This window comes from Rutidosis leptorrhynchoides, chromosome 5 (assembly GCF_046630445.1).
Source record: "Rutidosis leptorrhynchoides isolate AG116_Rl617_1_P2 chromosome 5, CSIRO_AGI_Rlap_v1, whole genome shotgun sequence".
Taxonomy (NCBI): Eukaryota; Viridiplantae; Streptophyta; class Magnoliopsida; order Asterales; family Asteraceae; genus Rutidosis; species Rutidosis leptorrhynchoides.
This window is the reverse complement of record NC_092337.1, coordinates 325459750-325475993: the sequence shown is the minus strand read 5'-3', so window position 1 is coordinate 325475993 and position 16244 is coordinate 325459750. Positions and strand designations below refer to the sequence as shown.

Below are 16244 nucleotides of genomic sequence, written 5' to 3'. Positions count from 1 at the left end.
AGTAATTAATTGAAGTAATATCAGGCATAGCTATTTACTGTAGAAGGTTACTCATTTAATTAGTTACACTTGAATATAATTAACTATTACCAACTATATTGATTTAAGTTTGACCCAAGTGAAATAAATAAATTGTACTCCCTCCGTTCTAAAATAATTATCTACCTTACTATTTTCGTTTATTCCAAAAAAAAATTTTCCCTACTTAAAATAAAAAAACCACTTATTTTTCAATTAAACTCTTTTTATAATTGGAAATGTAACAATTAATATAAAAACAGATTTACCAATTACTCTTTATAATAAATTCTTTACTTAAAATAACTCTGGCATAATAGATAACTCATAGAAATATCTTAAATCCAACAAAAGGTTAACCATGACACTAATTTTGGGACGGAGGAAGTATATGTTAATCTTCTTTTTTGAAAGCTAAATTTCCATTACTCACCAATGGTTTATAAATCCAAAATGCTATGCTCTTCATTCTCATCGTGTGGGCATCGGTTAAAAACTTAAAATACATCTTAAATCAGGCAATTTTTATGTTTAGTATACCTCTCAAATGTTGCATATTATTCTGTTTAGTTCGTTTACCAATTGTAGCATTTACACTGTAATTATCCTTGTTATTAATAAAATATTTTTTTGCTTTTCAGAAAAAAGAAATACTTACACGTGAATATCATTAATAATTACCAACTATATTTATTTAATTTTGACCCAAATGAAATAAAAAATGGTATATTAATGAAATAAAATCAATCAGTTCATTGATACTTAATCTTCTATTTTGACTAATAAACCAGCTTCTATTTTCAATCAAATAATAATCTGTTTCACAACAATTAACCATCCATAATCCATATTTAGATTAATTAGTAAATACGTAGTAAAGCTATTGACCATTTTAAATGTTGACTTGTATTGAAAAGTTTTACTCTCATGTTTTCGTCAAGTTATAGTATCATATATTTAATCAGTTTACTAATCTTTTGTAAGTAAGTAAATGTTTAAAATGTTGCTAAAATATATTTAAGTTTTAAGCTATTGCGAAAATTTGCTTCAGTAGAATTTTCATGAAAACGTCTTTAATCTAGTAGTATTAAAGTAACTCAATAATATTATAATTCTGAGTTTGAGCCTCGTGACTATTTATAATTCTCGTTGAATATTTGTGATTGAGTATACGTTTATCGTTGCCCGCGAGTGATCGAGTTATGGAATCATGTTTTAAGTTGGTGGAATACACCATGTAACAACTCATTATCATTAGAACATGTTGTTTTGATTCATCACTTGTTATGGCTAATTCAAAGATGGGAAAGCAAATTTCACAAGGCACCAAATGAGTATGTTTGTATTCGACATGGAAAGCAAGAAACGAGTCAATTTTCAAAAACCAAGAGTCGAATGCCTCTAAAATTTTAACCTCCATTCAAACGATGAGCTTCGGTTAGTTATCAAAACGTATTAAAAAAATCATCTTTGGAGTGACATCAATGGTTAATTTACCCGGCTTCCTTCGTCTCGTCAATGAATAATAGAGTGGGAGTTGGCTAATCTCTTCAATTGATTCAATTGCATAGTTTTAAGTTGCTTCATTTGGTTGTCGTATTTTCGTTTGGGCATCATCATTGTATATAGTGTAGTCGTTTGTATCTCTTTATAACTATTCGTTGTATCGTTTGGTTTTTATCAATATAATGCTAGCTTTTTGAAAAAAAAAGAAAAAAAAACCTTTAGTAGAAAAAAATGTTTGCTTCTCATAAGATAATTTTCAACTAATGTGACTATATTTATTTATAATTCAAAGTATAAATTAAAATTTAAATAAATAATATAAAAAGGTAAGATGAGTGGGCTGCATTTGCAAATACAGTAAAATGCATTATGTAATGCCACGGGTGAATCACGTGAGCAGCAGCGAGCATAGCGCCTGCAAGAAGATCCGTTATGCTATGTTTTGGGAATATGATCAGGTACGCGAATGGTTTCCATGCAATTTTATTTAATTAACTTATTAATATTAATAAATCCGTATTGATTAATGAACCTAACAAACTCAATTAAAAAGCTAATTGCATTCCACAATTCACCCGACAATATATATATATATATATATATATATATATATATATATATATATATATATATATATATATATATATACTAGATTTATGAGCCCGTGCGTTGCACGGGGACTCTTCCGCAAATATTATTAGTTTTTAAATTTATATATGAAATAACGTTATTATAGGAAAAGTGTCAACAGTAATGTTACAGTACTTGAATTAGTAAAATATGTTTTTATAAACAATACACATTAGTAAAACTTTGATAAATTATAATTCATAGATAGATTGATTACACAACATAAAGTTACGAATAAAGATGTAATAGTAAATGACCAGCCGATATGATCCACATTAGCAAGACCCACAATAGCAACTTGCACCAATAAAGATGTTTTAGTTCATGCATCAACATGAAATTTTACTTAAAGAAACTCAAGTAAATGACCAGCCGATATGATAAAGAATGTTAGCACAACACCTAAAGAAACATGGATTCAAACATCATCGTAAGGCTCATGACAAATTGGTTTTCACTAATATCAATACATAATGTAGCTTCATCCAAGGCAGATTGCTTGAATTATGTTGTAATTTTTCTTCTCTTTTAAATGATTACTTAATTGGCCAATTAAAAGATATATGCATTCAGTCTGCAACCTGAATGTATAAACTTATAGTTGGATACATACCATGCAATATTAGGTGAAGTTGGTTACGTATTTAAAAATTATGATTTGGCCCTTATTTATAGAAGTGTAAGTGGGCAACAATGACCTTATATACCCAAACCCAGTTAGGTTTCTAAATACTCCCTCCGTCCCATATTTATTGTCACCAGACAAAAAACACACAGTTTAAGAAAATCCCACTAACTTCATTTCTCCAACAATGAAATATCTTCTCTCTCCAGATCCACCAATGAAATATCTTCTTTCCTTTCCATTTATGGAAGTGGACAATTAATTTGGAACATCCCAAAATAGAATAGTGGACAATTATATAGGGACGGATGGAGTACTAATTTATACAGCTCAATGTTAGGTATTATGTTGTATAACACAAAAATGTAGTAAAGAAACAATAAAGTACATGAAGTACAAATATGTCTGCTAATAATTTGAGGTCTTCAAATCTACAGCTATAATACAAATACAAACAAAACATTTCTTTAATATATTAATCTGACTAATTTTTTAAATACATGTTAAAAAAAGAAGAAAAAAAAATGAAGGGAACAGTCTATAAAGGTGGCAATTTTAACCCGTCACATAACCAAACCGTTTTGACCCATCACATAACCAAACCGTTTTGAACCATCACATAACCAACCCCATCCAATTTACCACCTATGAGAAACATCCAAAGACATTGAAGCTTACAATATTTTTCCACGTAAGCATCAGTTCATAAGACAACAATATTCATGATAAAAACTGCCTCCAATCTCATTATTCTTTCGTTATCTCTTGTGAGAATATGATGCATCATATGATAAAGAAACAACTATTTCGAATTAGAAATGGAGTAGAAGGATTTTTGAAAAATGAACTTTTCATAATCTAAACCAATATACAACAGTTACATATAAAAATTAAACTAACCTTTTGATGCAAAAGGTCTTCAATAAAGCCACCGCATCTAACCTTTTGAAAGCTTTGACAAACACAAATCAACCTTCCAACTGTTGCTATAGCTACAAATTTACTCATTCGTTTCACTCGAGAAAGTATAAGGGCATCGTTAAAGGTTATGTACCATTTGACAACTAACATTTATAATGCACTTTTAACTATAAAATATATCCTTAACCATTTCTGACTCTCAAAGTCACATTGCAACCCTGCTGACAAATGTAATTATTAACCAAACCTAACTTACTGCCCAAGCCACTTAAATACTCATCTAGCTCATGGCTACATTGACTGAATAAAATCAAATCTGCAAACATGCCCACCATGACCACTTAAGACTGCTGCATTCATATATTTCAAAAATTGGTCATTTTACTGGATGGCCATCAATGTACCGATTAAAATTAGTCATGTTTTGACATATAGTATACAAAACATCTCGAAAGTTTAAATCCATACAACAAACCTTAATTGTGTGAAGCTTTAAAGTTTAATCTCACTCCATGTAAGATATTATGCAAACAACTTATCTACATTGTGAGAACTGAGACCTCTGAAACTCGAGCAAATCACATTGAGCGGTCATCGAGTCCCCATGCCACATTTTAACCAGGTAATTATGTAATATCCCACCTGTAAGAAGCTCATTCACTATAATCACGATCGGTGACTTGAAAGCGCTCTTATCTTATGTGACAAACCTGTAGACAAATTATATTGATGCATGTTTCAATCGGCCGGTATTGATCCCGTACGTTGCACGCCTTTCAAATAAAATGTTAAAAACTTCTAAAAACATTAAATGATTAGTTGCAAGTAACTCGGTTGATTAACATGGATGTACCAATACTACAAAGTAGTAAAACAGATCACACATGTGTTGGTGCACTGGAGGATAATTGAAGACTTCGATTTTGTTGTGATGATGTCTGAATTGTATCAGCGCTATTCAGAATATTGTGTTATTGTATCAATATTTAGCCTATATAGCCTTAAAACTACCCTGTAAGTAGCTTGAAATGATATCAAAAGATCAATAGGAAAAAACAACTAATTTTTTTTATTTACCAGTTGGACAAACTAACTTTCAAGAAAAAGAAAAACTTACAAATTCATTAAACATTATAGTAGGTTCATTAGTTTCCTGAGCACTTGCCAATGTGAGTAACTCAAAACCCCTGGTGGTTCTATCAGTCAACATATCATAAACAATTTGATCAAGCACAAAAATTAGGACTACACATATACACATGAAAAATGCAACCTGTAACTGTAACTATGAAGATTGTTCAAATTTAGCCATAGAATATTGCAACCTGTAACTGAGTCATGTAAGTATATTATGTAAGTATGTTACTTTTGTACCCATTTGCAAGCAATCCCCACTTTAAGTACAACATGTTATTACAACAACAACAACAACAAAACCCAATACCACATAAGTGGTGTATGGGGGAGGTGAGATGTAGACAATCCTTCCCCTATCCGAGAATAAAGACAAGTCATTTCTTCACCCAGAGTGAAACACTCTCAAAAGTAGAGAAAGTTATCCCTCTCTCTATTCGACGGATAAAGAGATTGCTTCCGAGAGGACCTCCGGCCTTTAAGTAGGAAAAAGTTTAAAAAGAATGCTTTATGCACATGTTACTTACATGTTATTAGTAATATAATAAATAAATAAAAATAGTTAATGAGTCCAGATTACCTTAGAATGCTTTATGCACATGTTACTTACAAAAATCCAATAACCAGATCAATTATTTTGTAAATAATGTCATTGAACCTCTGCAATATAACAGGAACACGATATTAAGAACATAACATATTCACAGTTATATACAAAATATTCAATCTATAGTGAATGAGTCTAGATTGCCATAGACACAATTCTTTATTAATACTTGTACAATAGTTATATTACTGATAGCGTTAAAAGGTCATTGTATATTATACGCATCGACCTTAGATACCTTATCCCAAGTCACATGTAGTTATTTTAGATTGAAATTTATGATTGAGATAAAAAAAAACTAAAGATCTCATATCAAAAAGTAGGAGGATTGTTGTTACAGTAGAAGAAAAAAATAAGATTGACAGAACTAAAAAAACAATTATACGATTACGAAAACTCATTTGGCTAGAAAGTGACACTATATCAACAATTATAATCTTTACATGACACACCGCACACAAGTTGAAGGATACGTTTAACTTCAAAACTGAATTATATACAAAAACTCACCTTAAAGTGCCACATTGGAACTTCTTTGGTGTAACCTTCCCTGAACTTACTTTCTCACCGAGTTCCTTGATCTTCAAATGATCCAAACATATAAGTGAGCCTGATTTTATCAATAAAGCAAGAATACAAAGTTTCCATTGGAACTGCATACTAATTATTTTTTTAGAACACTTCCAAGCTAAATTTTGTACACTGTACTTATCACATAAACATACAATCTTGTCATTTTTTTGAATATTTTGAATCACATTTAAGACCTCTAAGTTTGAAATATGAACAATACCGTACATAATTTTAACCATATCATGCTTTTGGCAACCCACACATGGTAAATGTGATGTAAACTTATATTTTCTTCTTCACCCACACATAGTAAGCAAAATATAAGGTAAATTCTTTAACAAACGTCAAAACTCAACGCAGACTAACAAACATAAGCCCCAAACTGAAATGAATAGCTTACCATCAAGGATTGCATCTTTAAAGGCACCAATGCATAAAGTGATCAACAACGAAAACGTAATCATTATTTACCCATTTATGTTAAATGTTACCAAATAGGAACGTATACACATTCATCTTCCTTGAGGACATGACGAAGAAAAAGCTATACAACACCAATAGCCTACACATCATCGAGACATCGACTTTAATATTTGTTTCAGAAACATGTTCACAGATATCATTAGTATAGTATATATAATTATAACCACTGATAATGAAAAAAAAAATCATGTAAAACAGAGTATATAACAAAATTATCATAAATCAACAATTTCTCCTAATTTTGGAGTGACATAGAATGATTAAGATATTTATTGTGTAACATATAATCAATAATTGTTTCGTGATATATATACGGATGGGATGGGATATACCTCCTACAACGGTGACGGAGATGATGAGCTTTTCTATCTTCATCGATTCAAAATACAATGAAAATAAACCCTAGGTGACCTGAAACCTTAATTCAAATTTAGGGTGAGTGCCATTGCCGGTGCTGAAGCAACCATCGTAATTCAAAATTAATTACGGCGGTTCATTCTTCGTTAAATTGATTCCGTGCGTTCATGTTTCATCTTTGGTTGGACAGAATCGATCAATGAAGTTTCTGATCGAAGAGAGATGATCAAACCTTCGTTTTTGTTTCATGAATCGAATCTGATTGATTGCGACCCACATTGAATTCATTGATGTATTGGGGTTTGTAGCAATTGGGGTCGGGGAGAAGGAGATGATAGTCGTGGTTTTTTTTTTCTTTTCTGTGTGAGTTTTCCTTGTAGATTTGAGAAGCCAACGTGGAATTTTTGATGCTTAATTAGTGTTAATTGTGATGTGATTAATTAACAATAATCCACATCAGCACTATTGGTTAAGATGTACTTAGAGGCTGACACATGGGATTAATCTTCACGATTTATAGATATTCAATAATCCACATCAGCACTATTGGTTAAGATGTACTTAGAGGCTGCCACATGAGATTAATCTTCACGATTTATTATATATATATATATATATATATATATATATATATATATATATATCTTCTATATTACTAATCGATAGTGTAAGTCCACGTGTCGCAACCACATTCATCCTCAACTAATCCTTTTTTCTCCTAATTTCGGATTATTTTAACTAATTATAAGAAAATGACACGTGTCCCAAAAACAACGGATTAAATCAAAATGACGATTCAATCACGTTCACGCTCTTTCTGTCTCTCAAAATTGGAATACCCTAGAAAACCACCATCACCATCAATATCATCTGATCATCTCGGGTACCATCGTCAAGATCTTAGGGCTTCGATTAGGGCAGTGATTTCTGCATACCATCGACAACTGCATACTATTGAGAAATTAGGGCTTCGATTACTGTCAAGGAGATGGTTTCATATTACCAGTTACGTTTTCATCATCAATCGAACGATCCGGTTATCAGTATTCTTTCGATTTCAGCAATCCTTATCAGCTTTTCTTTCGATGATTTCGGATCAGGTATGTAGTTTTTTTCAAATATTATTATCTTGAATCGTGAATTGTGAAATTTGATTTATGATTTTTTATTGATTTTATATTAATTTAGTTTTCACTTTACCCCAATTGTGTGTATTATAAATATTTTTATTTTTACTACCATGAAAGTACATAAAAAGGGAAGAATCAAAATAACGTGCTAAGTATTTTGAGATGTCAATAAACAGGTAATATATGCAGGAATGGCTCCTAACATTAAAGAACATGGCTGCATACACTTACTGAAAGGTCAATGTAACTTCCAACTCTTCTTTCCTATACTCTTTCAGTTTCTTAGTAGTTTAAAATTGTTATTTAGGAAACAACTTTGTTTGGTAGAATAAGCATGTAAAATGTTGATGTTTTGTGCCTTCACAACTTGACTTCATGCTAAATTTTATAAACAGGTTGCAATGACTTACTAACTTCCACTGTATGTGAGAATAACTATATAAAATCATTGGTTAAATTTTAATAATAAATGAAATGTAGGGAAAGTCTTTATTTAAAATTAGGCTAAACAAGACTCCATAGGGGTTGCCTTTAAATTTCAATGTAGGCTAGACAGGTGCATTGTTGCAACAATACTTCATCCAAAATTTACTCAGATCAAGTATGATACTATCTTGCTTGTGGGAAGTAGGACATGACGGGTGTGATACGTGTTTTTTTTTTGTCATTTGCCTACCTTTTATTCTAATTTATTATTGTATGCCCATTTACAGTTTGTTGTTGAAGTTGATCAATAGGAATATGCAAATCTTTGAGACAATAAGTAATGATAAGCATCAGGTACGTTCCTTTAATTTATGAAAGGTTGATATATTGGTAGCAGTTTAGACTCATTATATTTGAAGTAATTATGGTAGATCATTAACCATAAATGTGTCAAACAAGTCAAGTAGCTTCCAAAACATATTTTAAACACACACAAAATTGTTATGTAGGCTCTTTCGTACAAAAGAACATAGATAAACGGTGGAAGTCGACCTAACCTGATTCTTTAATATTTATTTATTGTTAGTTATTACTCTTTACGAATTCTTTATTAACAGACTAAGATTTCTAGCATTATCATTATATATAAAATCATGATCATGATGATAATGGGTTTAGAGTTTTGTTTGTTCAAATTTGTTATGTGTATGTACTTAGTAACGTGGAAGATGAAGAAAACGTGTATGTCCGCTAATTAAAAGTTAGTGTACTCTTGACATCTTTGGCAATTTGATTTATATATATATAAACCTTTATAAATATTTATGTATATGTTAATGTTGCTCTTGATGTCCCATATGACAATTAGTTAGTAGTTTTGGGACTAATGACGGATTGAAATGGTTGGATAACAGGCTAAAACATGTTGGGTAAAATGTGTCAAAATCACTCTCGAGCCTACTTTGCGGACTCATAAGTTGAAAATTCTCAGGTTTTGACTTATATTACATGTTTTTCTTCTTTAAAAACTAAGGTTTATTGCTACTAATTTCTAAACAATAATACATGGTAAAAAGATTAGAGAGATTAACGTGAAGATAAGGTTACTATTAAAATTTGGAGTATCAAACTTATGGAAATATTCATATTTTATAGGCTTTGGAGTATCAAACGCTTATGAAAATTCAGATGAGGTTATAAACTTAGTTCCATAATGTTTCTATTTAATTTGCGTACTAAATTCATTTCATAATTGCTATTAGATATCGAGTATGGGTTATGATTGTTGCTGCTACTTTTATTTGGGTCAGGTTTGCAGACTCAACTTTCATTTGGGTTATATCATCAAGGCAAGTTGATTTTGGTTCAACTGTGGTCATACTGCTTGGCATTCAGTCAACATCACTGCTGGTGGTTTTTAATGGGTCAATGTTATTATTGTGGAGATGTTATGTGTCATCATTTGAGCTGGTACGAACTTTGAATTGATCTTACTTTTTTTTGGATTTTGGTTATACAGGATCATTTATATTATTGTTGTTGTTATGAGGATTTTTTTTGCAAATATGATTGTAACAATACAGAGAAGTGGTATCGAAGTTTATATCGTTATATTGGTGGGCTGAATTCAAGATTGTTTGGACTTAAGTACTATAGCCATCATGGACTGGTTATTGAGTATGGTTTATGTGTATATGTTAAACCTGAAAAGTCTTGTGAGGATCATCGTCTGCTGTGCTCAAGAACAAGTGGGTTGAGTTTAGAGAATTTTATTTTTTTATACTTCATTTTGTAATAACTTTGGCCATAGCAATATGTTTTGTAAAATATGACTCAGTAATATTTATTAGCTTAGGAATAGTTGTATGGACTTGGGATGTCCATTAAAACGATTTGAGTTTCTTTTTATATTGCTGCATTTTTTTTTGCTTTTCTGTCTGCTTATTGAATGATTGTTAATATGTTTAAGTTAGTAGATATATCTCTCTTTTCAAATTCCTTAGAATCTTATAATTGAGTGCTGGATGATCTTAAGAAACATTATGCTCTGCCTCTTTATTAGCCATCGAAGTCTGAAAATCAATACTACTAAGAGATTTATGTAAGCTATATCGATTTATTACAAGAGGAAAGTTATAATGTTATATACACATATACTTGCAGATCTATGAGAATCCTGAAGCAGGATCTATTATATTTATTTCGGATGCTTATATAAACATAATTGGTAAAGGTGTAAACACCACAAACTAAGTCAAAAGGTCAGCTTTGTTTTTCATATTTTACTCGATCTTAATTCACTTAATTATTATTTATTATAGATGTTTTGATAATTTTTCTAGGCTTTCAAATCATGATCTTTATTGCACCTAGCAAACGGGTCAGCCTGGGTGGGTTAGCTTGGGTAATGGGTGAAAACGTTTTTTGGTTGAAATGGGTCATGGGTAGAACAAGTCAAATTTTCAAACAGGTCACCATGGGTCCGATTGGTCGGGTTGGGTACCGGGTTGAAACAGGCCATGGTGTATCTGCTAATTCATGTTTTTTTGTGTGTAAGCTGTATTACATGTAACTTTTTTGGAGGTTTGGTTACATATAGTTTTTAATTAGTCAGTTTGGAGTGAAACTCTTTTTTTTCCAAAATATTATTTTGTTATATTATTTTTGTGATAAATTTTCTGAATTAGACACTTTATGCGGCTGATGATCTGTTACTTTTTTTGCTCAAATAGTTATTTAACATACTTCAACCGTTAGAGATTGCAAATTTTCCATATTGACTCATCATTGACTATTGGGCCGAAATTGACATATCTTTTGTTGCATGTTGTGGTTGAAATAACTAATAAAATGATGGTATAACAGTTTTGGTTAATGATTTAAGTAAGAAAATCTTTAACAATTAAGTAAATTGTTGAGTTTGCATGCAACACGGGCTATTGATGCCACTGCTTATAAGTCAACTAGATTTATGAGCCCGTGCGTTGCACGGATACTCTTCGGCAAACATTATCGAATCTTAATTCTATATGAATTGCAGATGTAATGCATGCATTGCCAAAAGTATTGTTGTAGTTGAATTAGAAAATATTCTTTATACTTTTCTAATTCAACTACAATAGTACTTTGGACACTGTATGCGTTACATCTGCAATTCATTTAGTTTTAATAGATTCGATAATGTTTTTGCGGATGAGTACCCGTGCAACGCACGTACTCATAAATCTAGTATGTATATATATATATATATATATATATATATATATATATATATATATATATATATATATATATATATATATATATATATATATATATAGTGGTAGGATCAAGAGGGAAGTAACCATTCGGGGGGAAGCGGGGGGGAAGCAAAAACTTTTTTTTTTTTGTTTTTTGAAAAAACTTTGTTCACTAACATTATAGATGAGATGAAAATATGAACATTTAGTAGAGACACTTTGTGATAAATATTTTTATTTTGGTGGGAAAACGCTCGAAGAAGTAATATATAAAAATTATCGTGTTTTTCGAGCGTATTTTGATGTTTTAGCTATTGGGGTTTAGATATTAGGGTTTAGATATTAGGGTTTATAGGGTTTAGATATTAGGGTTTAGAAATTTAGGGTTTAGGGTTTAGATTTAGGATTTAGATTGAGTTTTTAACACGAACGGTTTAGAGTTTAGGGTTTAGGGTTTAGGGTTTGGTGTTTTGGGTTTATTCCATAAACCCAAAATACCAAACCCTAAACCCTAAACTCTAAATCGGGCTAAATTTTACTTCACAAAACATGAAAAAATAAAACGTTCATATTCTTCACGAACAATATTATCTTGAATGTTATTTTTGTCGATCGTTTTCCCGCCTAAATAATAACATTCATCACGAAGTGTCTCTTCTAAATGTTCATATTTTCATGTGATCTTGATGCCGAAAAAAAAAATTAAAAAAAAAAAAACCAAAAAAAAAAAATTTGCTTTCCCCCGATTGGTTACTTCCCCATTGATCCTGCCCCTATATATATATATATATATATATATATATATATATATATATATATATATATATATATATATATATATATTAAGAAAAGTGTTATGTTGTCATAGTTATTCAAAAAATCCTACATGGCCAAATTTTAACCTTTAGATGACTTTTCAAACATTTAATCTCAACACTTTAAGTATAGTATGGCATCATTTAGGAAATTACTGGGTAGTTACATGTGCTAATTACCCTCCTACCCTTGGTAGGAAAAAAACCGCTAAATTTGGGAAGAGGCCGTGTTTTAGAGAACCACTGCAACTTCACTCATAAACTGCTTCTCTCAGCTTCTCTCATAAACCGATCTTTAATCAAATGCCCTCACTAATCATCCATGACCTCTCCAATCAAATAGAAACCACAAAGCCCTTTTTCCTCTCCAATCAAAATTAGGGTTCTTCAAATCAGATTCATATCGATAATCTGAGATGCGGTTATGAAAATCAAACCTACCCTGCCGCTGGTTTTTCTGATTTTGCTAATTGCTTATTATAAAAAATCGATAGTTGTTTTAAATAATGAAAGAACACGTATTCTTCCAGTGTTAAAGTAAGACCAGATCTGGAAAGACCAAATGTGAGTTATCCTTACTGAACACTCTATGATAGATTTTTTAGAAGCAAGGTTGAATACATTTGTAATTTGTAACGCCTAATATTTAAACATCAATAACTGTCATACTCATCTGTTTATGTTTGCAATCTCCAAATATTTGACAGTTTCTTTATTTTTATATTTCCTTATTTGTATATTTTTTTCAGAAAATTTGAGGATGTATTTGATGTGGATTATTTCATTGATAACTTGAAGAATGATGTGCAGATTGTGTGTGATACTCCATCATGGTTTATTGACAAGTCAGAGCTGTTCACAAGTAAGGGTCTCTTTCTCTTAACGCACGCTCTTTCACTTGCACTTCACAGGAATGTATATTTAACTTCTTTCTGTTTCGAACAAGGCCCATTTACCTAATTCGCCACCTATATACATCACAAGGTTGATGCATATCTCATTCCATTTGTATATCTCATTCAATTTTCTAATAAATCTTCTGTTATTGCATGATATACGGATAGTGAACAACATTTCCAAATATGCACCAGCACAAAACATTGACAATGTATTACCTCGGATTAAACTAGAGGTGGTGATTATACCCATTTAGTTGTGAATGGGTTAATCTGATTTTTGTTTTATCTTAAACATATATAGAGGTACAACCTTACGTAAAAGGGGAAGATTTCAAACGTTATAGGAGTCTCCCAAAATTTATTATAATTTATACTTTAGACCAGATTATTGTTGTGATAATTAGAAAGAATATGTTATTCAGGTGATTACAAAAATAGGATGCGTTTAAAGTGTACCACGAACGGCATAATTGTATTGACGATGAATATAGTTATTCAGGTGAATACAGAAGTGCTAAAATCGGGAGTATAAAAATGTGGGTGATCAGAGAGGGAGTGAAAGATGATTACCTTAAAGAGTACCTGATATAAGGATTGTGTGTATTACCTCAAGTCAAAAGTGAATGGTTAATGTGCAGTTACTTTTTTTTTCTTTTTTATCAAAATTGCATTATGTAGTATATATATACGTGTAATGTTTAGTGATGTGATTATAAAAATGCAGGTGGGTGATGTAGAAAGACACCATAATCAAAATGTGATCATGGTTGTATTCTTGATAATAGCTATAATTGAGGTGTAGCTAAGCATGTATTTATTTATGTTGGATCAATATGTAGCGACCCCGACAAATCGTCAAATGACGGCGTCATCTACGTATGGTCCCATTACATGGTCGTAAGTCTTTATAACAAAGTTTGACCGAAAAGTATGTCGCATTCATTTCATAAATAAGGGTGTTTCAAAGTTTACAAAAGTAGTTTCCATAACAAGTACATAACAATGTTTAAAGTTTGTATGAAACACATGCGACACGATTAAAAGTAGTCAAAAAGACGCTCCACGTATGCAAGTATACTCGACATCCAATGCAAGTATCAAATAGTATGAGCGGAAGCATGTATCACCTAAGTTCAAGGACCTGAGAAAAACATAGAGGAACTGTCAACGAAAACGTTGGTGAAATCATAGGTTTAAATAAGTAAATGAGTAGTAGTAAGTTGAACCACAAGATTTGCAACATCGATAAAGCCATAGTACATTCTAAAAGTTAATATTCACGAGCACCCAATTATCAAAGCTTAACGTTCCGTCCGTTGAATACCCCATCAATTAGTGCTAGAACAACACTGTTCCCGAAAATATATTTCATTCGTAAACGGTAGCGAACCGTTTGAATGAGGGTTTGTCAAACCCATATGGCCATATAACATAAGTTCTCGCTTACACCATCTGATGTAACTAATGATAATCGGATTGAGGATTTTCGTTCTAAACTCGTATGTAGAATGTTTGTTTTCCCGTTCTTGTGTTCACTTAGTTCAAAAGAATCGTTTATGTTTTCTCATCCCAAAAGTAAGTTTAAAAGAGTAAAGTGGGACTATGATCTCACCTTGTATGCACGAACCAAAAAGTACTTCGACAAGTAACGTGTGCAAAGAACAATGCTAGTCTTGACCTAAACAAATAGGTTGTATTAATAACGATAGTCACGAAGGGTCAAAGATGTTCAATTAGTCCTATGGCTCAATACGACTCGATTAATATAGCATGTGAATCAAATCATCAAGTTTCATGCAAGACACAAGTATAAAAGCATGTTAGAAAGATTGCATAATTTATTGGTTAAGTTTGACAAAAAGTCAAACTTGGTCGGTCAAAGTCAACGAAAAAGTCAACACGTTCGGGTCGTGTCCCGAACTATTTTTCTGAGGTTTTTAATCATGTATGAGCATGTTAGGACAAGTTACATGTGAATCGGAGGTGCGTAGCATAGCAAACATTATTCAAAAATTGACCAAGTTGGACAGAATCTGGCCAGGTGATTCTGCGCGCCGCGCGGGGATGGGGCGCGCCGCGCCACTACCTGGGCAGAGAATCCTGGTCAGTTTTTCAAAGTGTGCACGAACCAAAACCTTTTCTAACACAACTCTTGACCCGCAAACACTTATAACGCCTATCATACATCGTTGGAAAGGTATTTTGACGAGTAAAACAACTAAACACATATCATCAATCAAACTTCCACTTGCAACAACCAAAAACCGCAATTAATGTTCCTCATTCAATGCATACAAGTCATAAATGCAATTTAATGATTTGGCAACCAAATTACATGAACGGTATGCCGTTTCGAAGGTAATTAAGCATACAACACAACCTAACACTTACAATTAACATTATTAAGCATTTAATGCATCAAGATTCAATTTACTTCTATCAAACCCTAACCCAAAATCACAAATTCAACAATCATGATTATGAAACTAATCCATGTCAACCTACATACCAATTTGAAGCTAGTGATGTTAGGAACACAATTTAAACATGAACTTTCATCATCAAACAACATATGATCATCCAAAATTCAAGAACAACACACCAAAATTCAAGTTCATGCTAGTTACACTAAAACAACGAGATCGAGCATATAAATCATATATTCATGTTAGACTTTAGCCATAGACACTAATTAACACTTTTATAAGTTAAAAACATCAAGAACACAAAATCTAGTGATTTTAGAAAGTTACCCAAATGAGATGAAGTTGGTATGGAATTGAAGAGGAGATCACGAGGAGTTCAAATATGTAATTTGTTTGGCAAGATGACCGCTAGCTCGATTTTGGATGATGAATCTTTGTATGGAAGTTGAGAGAAA

The 16244-nt window shown here is 31.6% G+C and overlaps 2 long non-coding RNA genes across 2 annotated transcripts; one reads left to right on the top strand and one right to left on the bottom strand.

Annotated features, from left to right (window-relative positions):
* Positions 1 to 3639: 3639 nt before the first annotated feature.
* On the bottom strand, positions 3640 to 7203 carry LOC139848135 (uncharacterized). The gene is made up of 3 exons (XR_011759844.1): positions 6830 to 7203; positions 5952 to 6576; positions 3640 to 5494 (listed from the first exon to the last, which is right to left on the bottom strand). It is a non-coding gene; the product is annotated as an uncharacterized lncRNA (long non-coding RNA).
* A 5587-nt stretch (positions 7204 to 12790) lies between these two features.
* LOC139846595 (uncharacterized) lies at positions 12791 to 14203 on the top strand. The gene is made up of 3 exons (XR_011759105.1): positions 12791 to 13028; positions 13275 to 13326; positions 13786 to 14203. It is a non-coding gene; the product is annotated as an uncharacterized lncRNA (long non-coding RNA).
* Positions 14204 to 16244: the final 2041 nt, after the last annotated feature.